Here is an 11,491-nt window from a genome sequence, read left to right as displayed (position 1 = left end):
CTGAGTCCCTCTGTTATAGCTGCTCTCACCATCTGGCTCTCAGTGGAGGAAGTGAAGCTGCAGTAATCATTAACTCCTGCTGTGCTACAGCTCTGAATAATACCCACTACTCACACAGTAATCCTCTCTCTCTCTCTCTCCAACTTCTCACTAGCCATCTCCACTGTGCATCCATTGTCTCTTTTAAAACCACAGTTCATCCAAAGATCATTTTTCCACTCACCCTGGATGTATTTGTTCAGCCAGAACATAGTTAGCTTCTGTAGCTTAGCACTGGCACTCCAGCTACAAGCTAACGTTGCTAACAGACACCATACGTCAATAGACAACCACTTTGTTCATAAGTGCATCTCCAAACCTCCTCTGACCCTCCTCATCCACACCCAGGCCTTTCTTAAGGTGGCACTGACTTGTCTGTTTGGTTCCACAAAGCAGGATTTCTCCGTTTAGCCAGTTAACTTAAGCCCAAATTTAAGGACTGTCCAATAGGAATCTCCCTCAGCCCTGTTCCTATTGGACAGTTCCTATTGTGCTTAAGTTAACTGGCTAACTAAAATTCAGTGCAGTGTGGAATACCTCCGGGCCTGGCTTTGACCCCACCTACTTTGCAAACTGTAAGAACTGGTTACAGAGAATGAATGAATGAATGTTTAAACACAATTTGCTGGGCAAAATGTAAATAAATACATGATATGCAAATCTTTGTTGCGCTATGTTTAATATTACACTCTGTAAGTCTTTGGGACAGCTAGCTAATACTGGGTTTGACCCGTGTCCCTAGAGATTCAGATTCTCTGAAACTTTCAATGATATTATGTGTCGTAAATGATGAAATCCCCACATTTTGTCCTCTTTTAAGTCAAGTAACTTTATTCTTGAATTGTTGCACTATACAGAGTTGTGAACACCTCTATATATTCTTTTCCTCTGAAAGACTCTGCCTCTCTGTGATGCTCATTTAAACCCAAGCATATTACTGACCTGTGCCAATTAATATATATATATTTTTTTTTTGTAGAATCACACAGTCTCACCAGTCATTTGTTCCCCATTCCAAACTTTTTGGAATAGGACACTGGTATCAAGATTAAAAAAAAAGAAATCTGAATATTTATTTAAAATTATTTTAAAAACATGAAATTTCTCAGCTTCTACATTTGAAATATTGTTTTGTGCTATTTCAGTTAAATATAGGGTGTAAATTATTTTCAAATAACTGCATTCTGTTTATATTTACATTTTTTTGTGGTGTGTTTCCCTGCTGGAGTAAAGCCACCTGACTAGGAGCAGCGCTGCGTGATGAGAGTGTGAGGATTTAGAAATGATTCAGTGACAGTTCACCTCCTGAACTACACCAACACACTGCATTAAAACGTTCAGCGCTAATCTGACAGCGCTTTACTACACCACGAAAGACGAGAGGGGGTAGAGAACAGAGGAGGGAGTAAGGACATAGGGATGGAGAATAGAGGGACAGAGGGAAGGAGAATACATGGATGGAGTAGAGGAAAAGAAGGATAAATAATGAAGAAATGGATGGAGATGTGTGAGAAGGAAAGAGGATGGAGGATGAAGGATGGAAGGCAAGAAGGATAGAGACTCTCTCTCTCTCTCTCCCTCTCTCTCTCTCTCTCTCTCTCTCTCTCTCTCATACCTGAGGATAATGAGATGGAGATGTTTATAGTCTGTGACTACACAAACGTTCAGAGGCTTATGGCGACTGCATGCACTTACGCATATGAACACATTAGGAGACTATATTTATACTTACATTTAAGCCTGGCTAAGGGGCGTGCACACACACACACACACACACACACTTGTTTTTATGCATTGTGGGACCATTATAAAGACTTCCATTCATTTCCATTCGATGTATCCTTGCCTTATTCATAAATACTGCTAACTGTCTAACTGTAACCCTAACCCTAATCTAAACCTTAATTTGAACCCTAACCCCAAATCTTGTTTACAAACACACCTTTGGATTCACAGGGGACTTGCTTGTGGTCCTCACGAGGAAGAGACGTCCCCATAATGTGAGTTTGTAAACAACAGTGATACATTCTGACACACACACACACACACACACACACACACACACACACACACACACACACACACTTAGTGTTCTAAGCTGTCAGAGTAGTCTGCCAGCCTCTTATTTAATTAGCCTAATTGAGAAGCTCGTGTAGTCATTTTCTTGATTGCTCAATATTCTGGAGTCTGACATGAAAAACTGAGAAAGCAGATGAAACAGGATCTCCCTTCATTACATTTATAGTCATTTACACACACACACACACACACACACACACACAAAATGCTGTACCTGTGAATTACGGGGACATGCCGTAGTTCAAAATCAACTTCCATTAATTTTGTGGAGACTTACCATTAAATTTTCTTAATGGTACCTTAAACTTAACACTGGCCCTAGCGTTAAAACCAGTCCACCTTAAAATGTACTGTATTACATTCTCCCCACAGGGAAGGCAATAACCACAACTTGAGTGTAACATGAGTATAAACAGGTTTTGGTCTCCACAGTGTGATATCTTCCTTACACACACACACACACACACACACCGTATCATAACCAGATCAGGAACACGATCCCTGGTGATGCCACAGCCATCTGTAAACTGGATCCAGGAGGGCACAACTCTCCTCTCTCTCAGTATCGCAGCATGTGTGATTAGGGGAGACCTAGGTGACTTGGGGAAAAATGGGGAGAGAATTCAGTGAAACACTTTTCTATTGGCTGAATTGGGGGGGTCTTAAATTTATGGTTTTGTTGATTAGAAATAAGTCTTAGGGTGTATATCATCGTTAAGGTGGATTAGCTGTGCAATATATATCCATATTTGTGAGTGCACTCACAACCCAAGTTAAAAAAATTGTTGAAAATATTTATTATTGTCATTATTATTTCATTATCAGTTATTTTCTAAGCTAGGCCTATGTTCTAGACACAGCCCCTAGTTTTTGGTTTGAAGTTTGTTGTAGATCTTGTTGGTCTTCCCTGCCGTCAGTGAGTTTTATTACTTCTGCTGCACCAGAAATGATTTGAGGAGTAAATCAGATTTTTAGCACTGCTCCGGTGTGTAGTTTGCATTTTACAGCCTCCATCAGGCGATGCTACTCTCTGCTTACAGGGATGTTTAAGAGGGAAGCGATTGTGTTCAGAGCTGCGGTTTCTCAGCTAGCGCTCTGTTGTGTGTTACATCGTCTCAGAGTGATGTAACTTTAGAGCAGAACACAAAGCCCCGTCCTGGTTTCTCACAGCTCTAGTCGACTGTTTCTGAGCGTGTCCCAAAGCAGGAGCAGTGAAGTGTGTAAATGGGCCCCAGTGAAGGATAACAGAGTTGTTTCTGAAGAGCAGTGTAGTCAAACATTACTGTAACTTTTATTTTTAAAATGAAAATGATCCAATTTGCCTCAAAGCTCACACATGCTTAGTGTATGAAGTATAATTGTTTTAGCTTTGCATTTACACTACGAGGCTATTGTTGCTAAAAAGTAGTGGCAGTTAATGTACTGTTTGTTAGCACTTTGCCTAAATCATCACACACTCAGATGTTCAGTCATTTCTAATAGTTTCTGACTCTGTATCTAATTCGGAATCAGACTCAGAATCACTCTATTGGCCCCTGTGCTGCACACAGAGGAATTTGTTCTCCACATTTTGCTCAATCTGTGCAGTGAAACATACATTTATACACACATTAGTGAACACTAGGGGGCAGTGAGCACACATGTCTGGAGCGGTGGGTAGCTCTCGGATTACAAGCCCAATTCCTAACCACCAGGCCACTGCTGCCCCATGAAACTGTACTCAGAAACTGTATGAGTTTCTGTGTTTTGTAAACAGACATAAGTTTCCTTCATAGCTAAAAACAAGAGCATGTCCGTGTTCTAATGTTAGTTATCTAGCTAATCAATGTTTTATGTCTACTTTGAGTAACTTCTAGGATTTAAGGCATGTAAATCCCTTTAGCAATTTAAAATAAACTTTTATTCATTCATTGTCTGTAACCCTTATCCAGTTCAGGGCGGCAGTAGGTCTGGAGCCTACCCGGAATCACTGGGCACAAGGCGGGAACACAGCCTTGGTTGGGCACCAGTTCTTGGCAGGGTGACACACACTCACACATTCACTCACACACTCACACCTATTTACATTTTTGAGTCACCAATCCATCTGTTTTTGCACTGTGCCATCTCATTTTAGCCAGTTAGCAATTTTCAAAAAATACTTAGTGGAAAACCAAGACAATGTCACTGATGTCAAGAATCATTTGTTCATCACATTCACAGCTGAAATGTGTTCACTCTGGTCAAGTGAATGTGTCCTTTCTTCGTAGTCAGTGTTTGTGTGTTAATGTAAATTGTGTTGTAGCCCTTTTATTTCACATACAAATTACTTTTTGTGAGCCCTGCTGGTGTGTGTTCCTGACATTTTCTTCTCTTAAAATGTTGCACACAAAGCAAATTTGAGGAATAGTAGCTCCCCCTTCTGGAGAATCTCCAAACTGCTAAACAAGAGTGACAAAATGACAGAAAATGATAAAAAGCAAGTTCTACTTGAACATTTTAAAAGCAATATTAGGAGAATTTTTGTCTTGTTTTGTTCGGGCTAGAATCATGCACCACCTCCAAAAGCTACATAATGCAGTCTCTGCAGTGCTGAGCCCAAACTACGAAAGACAGAGGATTCACCCTTTTATAGATCTGTGAAGCATCACAATTACTTTTAATTACTTTGAAGCTGTAATTTAAAAGTAAAACCACTACCTAATGTTGCTTTAACTATGCTTTAAAATATTGGTTTTGCATTTTACTCTTTGTTAACTGCGGTTAACATTTTATTCACTGCGGTTGTTACACCTGCAAAATGCAGACAAAGCATTAAAACAAGAACCCAAACAAACCAAAATAAATATTAGTTGGTTACATCATGCATTATTAATGAGGGAAAAAGTTTGCAGAGAGAAAACTTGAACAATTCAAACAGAATAACAGTCTTTATAATAATGTCATCGGTAGTGAAGGTAAAATCCTTGATTTCTGGGACTGTTGCAGTTTCCCTTCATCTGTGCTGGGGCTTTGATATATAGAGGAGTATTTATAAGTATTCTGTGATCACAAGAGTGGAGTCTGTTGAGCTCAACTGATAGCAGAAGTCTGTTTCCTGTTTATAATGTAAGACTTCTTTCATCTCTGCTGCTTCTCCCCCGCATTCAGTAGCACCTTCATTCACAGCATTAAAGATTGAGGCTTAGGAGCATTAGAGATTAGCGCACACATAATAATACACATTCTTTATCCTATATGTTCCTCTCTTTTGTGAGTCATAGGGAAGTAAACAACATTATTAACAACACACACATACAGTTAAACATAACCTTATGAGACTCTTATCTTAGAAAAACATATTTTCAATCATCGTAAACATAAAAACATATTTAAAAACACATTTCTCAGTCCATACAGTCCACATACAAACACCACATTGGCATTCAGTATGTTTTGTGACATCACAAAACTCATTTAATCTGATTGGCCAACAGCAGTTTAGTCATATTTGTTCATATTAATGTTAGGGTGTTGCAGAGTGTGCTGCCTTTTCAGGAAGACACAACTGATTAAAAAAGCTCATTTTGTGGGCACCATATTGGGGAATGATTTTCTGGATTCAGAGCACAGCACTAATGTAAACAGATTGGAAAGATGGATAAACGTATCTCAAACACAGCTCCTCTCCCTGCACTGGAGAGAGTTTCACAGCACTCAGAAGCACAGAAGAAATATATTAATTAAAATCTATTAATTAGCATTCAAATTAGTATTCAGTATTTTTAGTTTTATTTATTTGTGATGTGCACTATGTTAGGGAGTATGGCGCTAGTTTGGGACACGGCCCGAATTCCTCTTCTACTGACAAAGACAAACAGGTAAATGGGGCAAGGATCTGTGCTTATATTTCCTGTTTTATGTCTAAGTGAGGACTACAAGTGTTGACAGAAACAATAAAACAATTAAAATTTTAGATTTTTAATTTCAGATTTGTTTATGAGTGATGGGTGTGTACTACTATCCACGATGATGTCCAAATGTTTGTAGACACCCTTCATAATGAATTAATTTAGTTACTTTTTTTTTAACACTTGCCCATTGTTGACACTCTAGAGCAGCTTCACTTGAGTTTACGGCCGTCACGTCCAATGCCAGTGTTGACTAATGGAGCTTAAGGCTGTGGAGCAGTGGAACTGTGTTCTCTGGTATTACTTTTGGGAAAAGTCTGAACTAATCATTCAACATCATCACCTGATCTCACTATAGTTATTGTGGCTGAATACCATCCAATCCTCACAGCAGTGTTCTGGTATCTAGTGTAACAGACTTCCCAGAGGAGTGGAAGCTGTTACTGCTCCAAAAAGAGAACAACACACTTATGAATTCCCTCCATTTGAGAAAAGGTCCAGGTCTAAAGGCACAGTAATAAAGCCGCTTTGTTCCAGGAAATCTAAACTTAACAAAGTTAGAGTGAAGCAGAGCATATGATATGAGTCTTTTAAACCTTTCAGTGTTTTTGAATGAGAGCGACTGCACATGTTCCTCATGGGTGCAGATAAATGCCCACTCAGAGTCCGACTCTTCTATTTTTCGATTATCGTGGGAGGGTTTGGTCACTCGTAAAGAGACGGTGCGCACTTGTTTTTAGGCTTTGTGCAAGATCAAAAGGCATAAATAACAATTTAAATAAGAATACATGCAGAATCTGCTCCAAAACACACACACACACACACACAATCTGCCTCACTGTCACCCCTACACACACCCACATGCTCACACACACACACACAGACTGCAGAATGACTGACAGGCTGGTGAACTGTTTGTCTGCTCTTAGTCTCAGTGGAGGAGGGTGTGAGTCATGGCTCTGCACACACACACACACACACACACCACACACACATACACACACACACACACACACAAATGCACTCGGGGGCTTGTGGGTGTTTACTCTACAGCATGGAGTTCCCAACACAGCGAGACTCTACAGCTGTACAGCTGTGACTGGGTCTGAAACGTGGATCGAATCCCAGATAAACTCTGTACCTGATATTCAGCCTCAGAGTTCCAGTCCGAGTTAGACCAAAGTCCCACCAAATTCTGTTTGAATCGGACCTGAATTACATTGTTACATTTCAAGTCCGCAAGAACTGTGTCCAAATCCAACCTGACCCACACAGCACCATCGAGTTTTGAGTCTAACCCTGACCCGACTCTAATCAGTTCACAAACTCTGAGTCTAAATAGCGTCATGAAACATCACAGGTCTGAATGTGACCTGATTCAGATTGGTCCACAACCACACCACAAAGGGTCAAGTCCAAATCGGGTATGACGGAGTTCTGAACCTGAATCAGGCTTTATCTTGACAAACTGGACCCAACCATATCATCAACATTTAGATGTGAATCCAACTCAACCAGAACCACACCACTGACTGTCCAAATTGGACCCGAGCTGCACCATAGAAGGTTTTTTGTTTAAAGGAACTTTGGGTAGTATTTTTACTTTAATAACACAAGTTCAAAATGACTGTGATGCTCAGCTGAGCTGTGACAGGGAGGACAAAGCCTCTGTGATTGCTGCTCCGGGCTCAGCACTGCATAAACTGCACTATGTAACTTCTGGAGGAGGGTAGGAAACCACCTCCTTTACCTCCCCCTCTGTCTTGATTTCAGGACAGTGCTGTACAAGTGAATTACACTAATGTCTGCTCCCATCAGTTAAAAAAGGAAGACATCTGTTTCAAACACCACTGCCCACGTAGGTCCATGCACCCTGTACATTGGCATGGATGATGAGCAGTACATCCACTAGAGGGCGCAGCTCAGAGTCTAAAGTTTCAGACAAAAACATGGTGCCAGTGGAGGAGTCGGTGGTCTGTGAGGCCTGGAGAGACTGACCTCAAAATGTCTAGCTCTTTCAGACAAGGGCTTTCCATACCCTGCTCCGCCTAGAGACCCCCCCCCCCCCAAATAAGAATCAGACCTTGCTCCAACAATATCCAGAGTTACTGCTCTGCTTTGACCACATCCATGAGCTGTCAGAAAACACGGAGGAGATGCCACATATGGATTTGACATTGAGCAGAAATGAGCCTTAAAATGGATCCAGAAGTTGCCCATGGTTCCTGTTTTGAGGCTCAGGGGGGACTCCAGCTTTAAAACTGCTCCGATTATCCCATAGTGTGTCCCAGGATTACACAGGGGTCCGGACCAATAACCCGTGTGTTCCAGAGTATCTGAGCATGAGAGCCAGGTGTGTTAGATCAGAACTGAACAAGGGCAAATCTCCAGCAGCATGTGTGGCCACTGCTACACTGTGTGTGTATGTGTGTGTGTGTGTGTCAGAGAGAGAAAGCGAGAGACATGCCCATTCTTTTCTGTATGGACCCCCTGAGGAACAATGACTGTAACAGTACAGTACAATCTAACAGCGCCCTCTGGTGGCCTGTTTTAGTTACCATTCGCCCTGTACACAGCTCTTACACAGTCAAAGTCAGTGGCAGTAGATGATGGTGAAGGACTGAACTCTCCCCTTGTGTATTATTAGCCTCGCAATGTGATTGGACACAACAAGTGCAGGAAGCCTTTAAAATAGTTTTGAAGTTGATAAGAACATCATGTCACATCTGGATTGATTATGTTATATGAAGACACCCACCATTTTATCGTGATAGATAAGTTAGGGGCAGGGTCTCGGGGTCCTGGGCACGATCTTTACCTCGGGTCACTGTCTGGGTGAGTGTGTGAAACTGTCCACAGGTGTGTGTATGAATGACTGGATGAGTGTGTGAAACTGTCCACAGGTGTGTGTATGAGTGACTGGGTGAGTGTGTGAAACTGTCCACACGTGTGTGTATGAGTGACTGGGTGAGTGTGTGAAACTGTCCACAGGTGTGTGTATGAGTGACTGGGTGAGTGTGTGAAACTGTCCACACGTGTGTGAATGAGTGACTGGGTGAGTGTGTGAAACTGTCCACAGGTGTGTGTATGAGTGACTGGGTGAGTGTGTGAAACTGTCCACACGTGTGTGTATGAGTGACTGGGTGAGTGTGTGAAACTGTCCACAGGTGTGTGTATGAGTGACTGGGTGAGTGTGTGAAACTGTCCACAGGTGTGTGTATGAGTGACTGGATGAGTGTGTGAAACTGTCCACAGGTGTGTGTGTGTGTGAGAGAGACTGGGTGAAATTTTCCACAGGTGTGTGTGTGTGTGTGAGTGACTGGGTGAAACTTTCCACAGGTGTGTGTGAGTGACTGGGTGAGTGTGTGAAACTGTCCACAGATGTGAGTATGTGAGTGACTGGGTGAGTGTGTGAAACAGTCCACAGGTGTGAGTGACTGGGTGAGTGTGTGTAACTGTCCACAGGTGTGAGTGACTGGGTGAGTGTGTGAAACTGTCCACAGGTATGTGTGTGAGTGACTGGGTGAAACTTTCCACAGGTGTGTGTGTGAGTGACTGGGTGAGTGTGTGAAACTGTCCACAGGTGTGTGTGTGAGTGACTGGGTGAGGGTGTGAAACTGTCCACAGGTGTGTGTGTGAGTGACTGGGTGAAACTTTCCACAGGTGTGGGTGTGAGTGACTGGGTGAAACTGTCCACAGGTGTGTGTGTGAGTGACTAGGTGAGTGTGTGAAACAGTCCACAAGTGTGAGTGTGTGAGTGTGTGTAACTGTCCACAGGTGTGAGTGACTGGGTGAGTGTGTGAGTGACTGGGTGAGTGTGTGAAACTGTCCACAGGTGTGAGTGTGTGAGTGACTGGGTGAGTGTGTGTAACTGTCCACAGGTGTGAGTGACTGAGTGAGTGTGTGAGTGACTGGGTGAGTGTGTGAAACTGTCCACAGGTGTGAGTGTGTGAGTGACTGGGTGAGTGTGTGTAACTGTCCACAGGTGTGAGTGTGTGAGTGACTGGGTGAGTGTGTGAAACTGTCCACAGGTGTGAGTGTGTGAGTGACTGGGTGAGTGTGTGAAACTGTCCACAGGTGTGAGTGTGTGAGTGACTGGGTGAGTGTGTGAAACTGTCCACAGGTGTGAGTGTGTGAGTGACTGGGTGAGTGTGTGAAACTGTCCACAGGTGTGAGTGACTGGGTGAGTGTGTGCACACATTCCAGGTAGGCTCCAAACCCACAGCCCTGGTGCGCACGCGCACACACACACACTCACACAAAGACACACACACTCACACGAACACACACACACACACACACACACACACACACACACACACACTCACACAAACACACACACACACACACACTCACACACAAACACACACACACACACACACACACACACACACACACACAGTGGTTACTTGTTTAAATAATAGTCAGTAGATGGGACTTTATTCACCTCCAGTGTCTTTTTGAGTGACAGCAGTTGTAGCTGACAGTAGGAGCGAATGTTATTGTTATGCATTAGTTTTTAATAGCAGTCAGGGTCAGGGGTTCCCTCATTAACACACTCGACCCGCACTGTGCCCCCACCCGTCTCCTGGGCCTGTGTTTAAAACACAAACAGCCTTCAGGGGAGAGTAGACTGCGCTGCTAATGAGCTGCCGCTCCATCATAATTGCTCTGATAAATGTGCATGCGTGTGTGTTCACTGTGGTGGGCTGCTGCTGCAGCAGCAGGAGCAGGTTCATCCGAAGTGGACAGACCAGCTGGGAGCTACTTCCTCCTTTGCGGCAATTACAGAGGGGCTCACACTAGATGTGGAATCATGGCAGCCATGAGAGCATCAGTGTTGTGAGGTGCTGATGATAGATGATTCGTTCTGATCCCAAACCCACTGCACCTCCATCCCCCGGTGTAGTCCGAGTCTGGACCTAATCCTTACCTGGGAATCTGGCCCCAAAGGGATCTGTGTTCACATCAAAACTCAGTCCATACCCAGAAAACTTTGTTGTAGTTTGTGACTAGTATAGTACTCAAACTGGACCCAAACTGGGCATGTGCAAAGTTTTAAGTACCTTTTGTAGGCACTGAGTACAGGTAAGAATTAAAGAATAAAAAAATAGAAAGAATGAATGGAAGAAAGAATGAAAGAATGAAGAAAGAAAGAAAATGAATGAAAAAAAGAATGAAAGAATGAAAGACAGAAAGAACAAAAAAGAATGAAAGAAAGAATGAATGATAGAAAGAAAAAAGAATGAAAAATAGAAAGAAAGAAAGGAAGAATAAAAGAAAAAATGTAAAAGAAATTAAAAAGCAAGAATGAATGAAAGAAATGAAATAAAAAGAACAAATGAATGAACGAAGAGAGCACATCAAGTAAAAGAGGAATGGAGAAAGGAAAAGAGACTGAAAAGGAAGAAAAAAGAGGGGATAAAAGAAAGAAAGAAAGAAAGAAAGAAAGAAAGAAGAGAGAGGTGGTGAAAAAATCGAGGGTGATACAGAAAGAAACTCAA

This window comes from Hoplias malabaricus, chromosome 13 (assembly GCF_029633855.1).
Source record: "Hoplias malabaricus isolate fHopMal1 chromosome 13, fHopMal1.hap1, whole genome shotgun sequence".
NCBI lineage: Eukaryota > Metazoa > Chordata > Actinopteri > Characiformes > Erythrinidae > Hoplias > Hoplias malabaricus.
The sequence above is the reverse complement of the archived record's forward strand: the minus strand, read 5'-3'. Positions refer to the sequence as shown.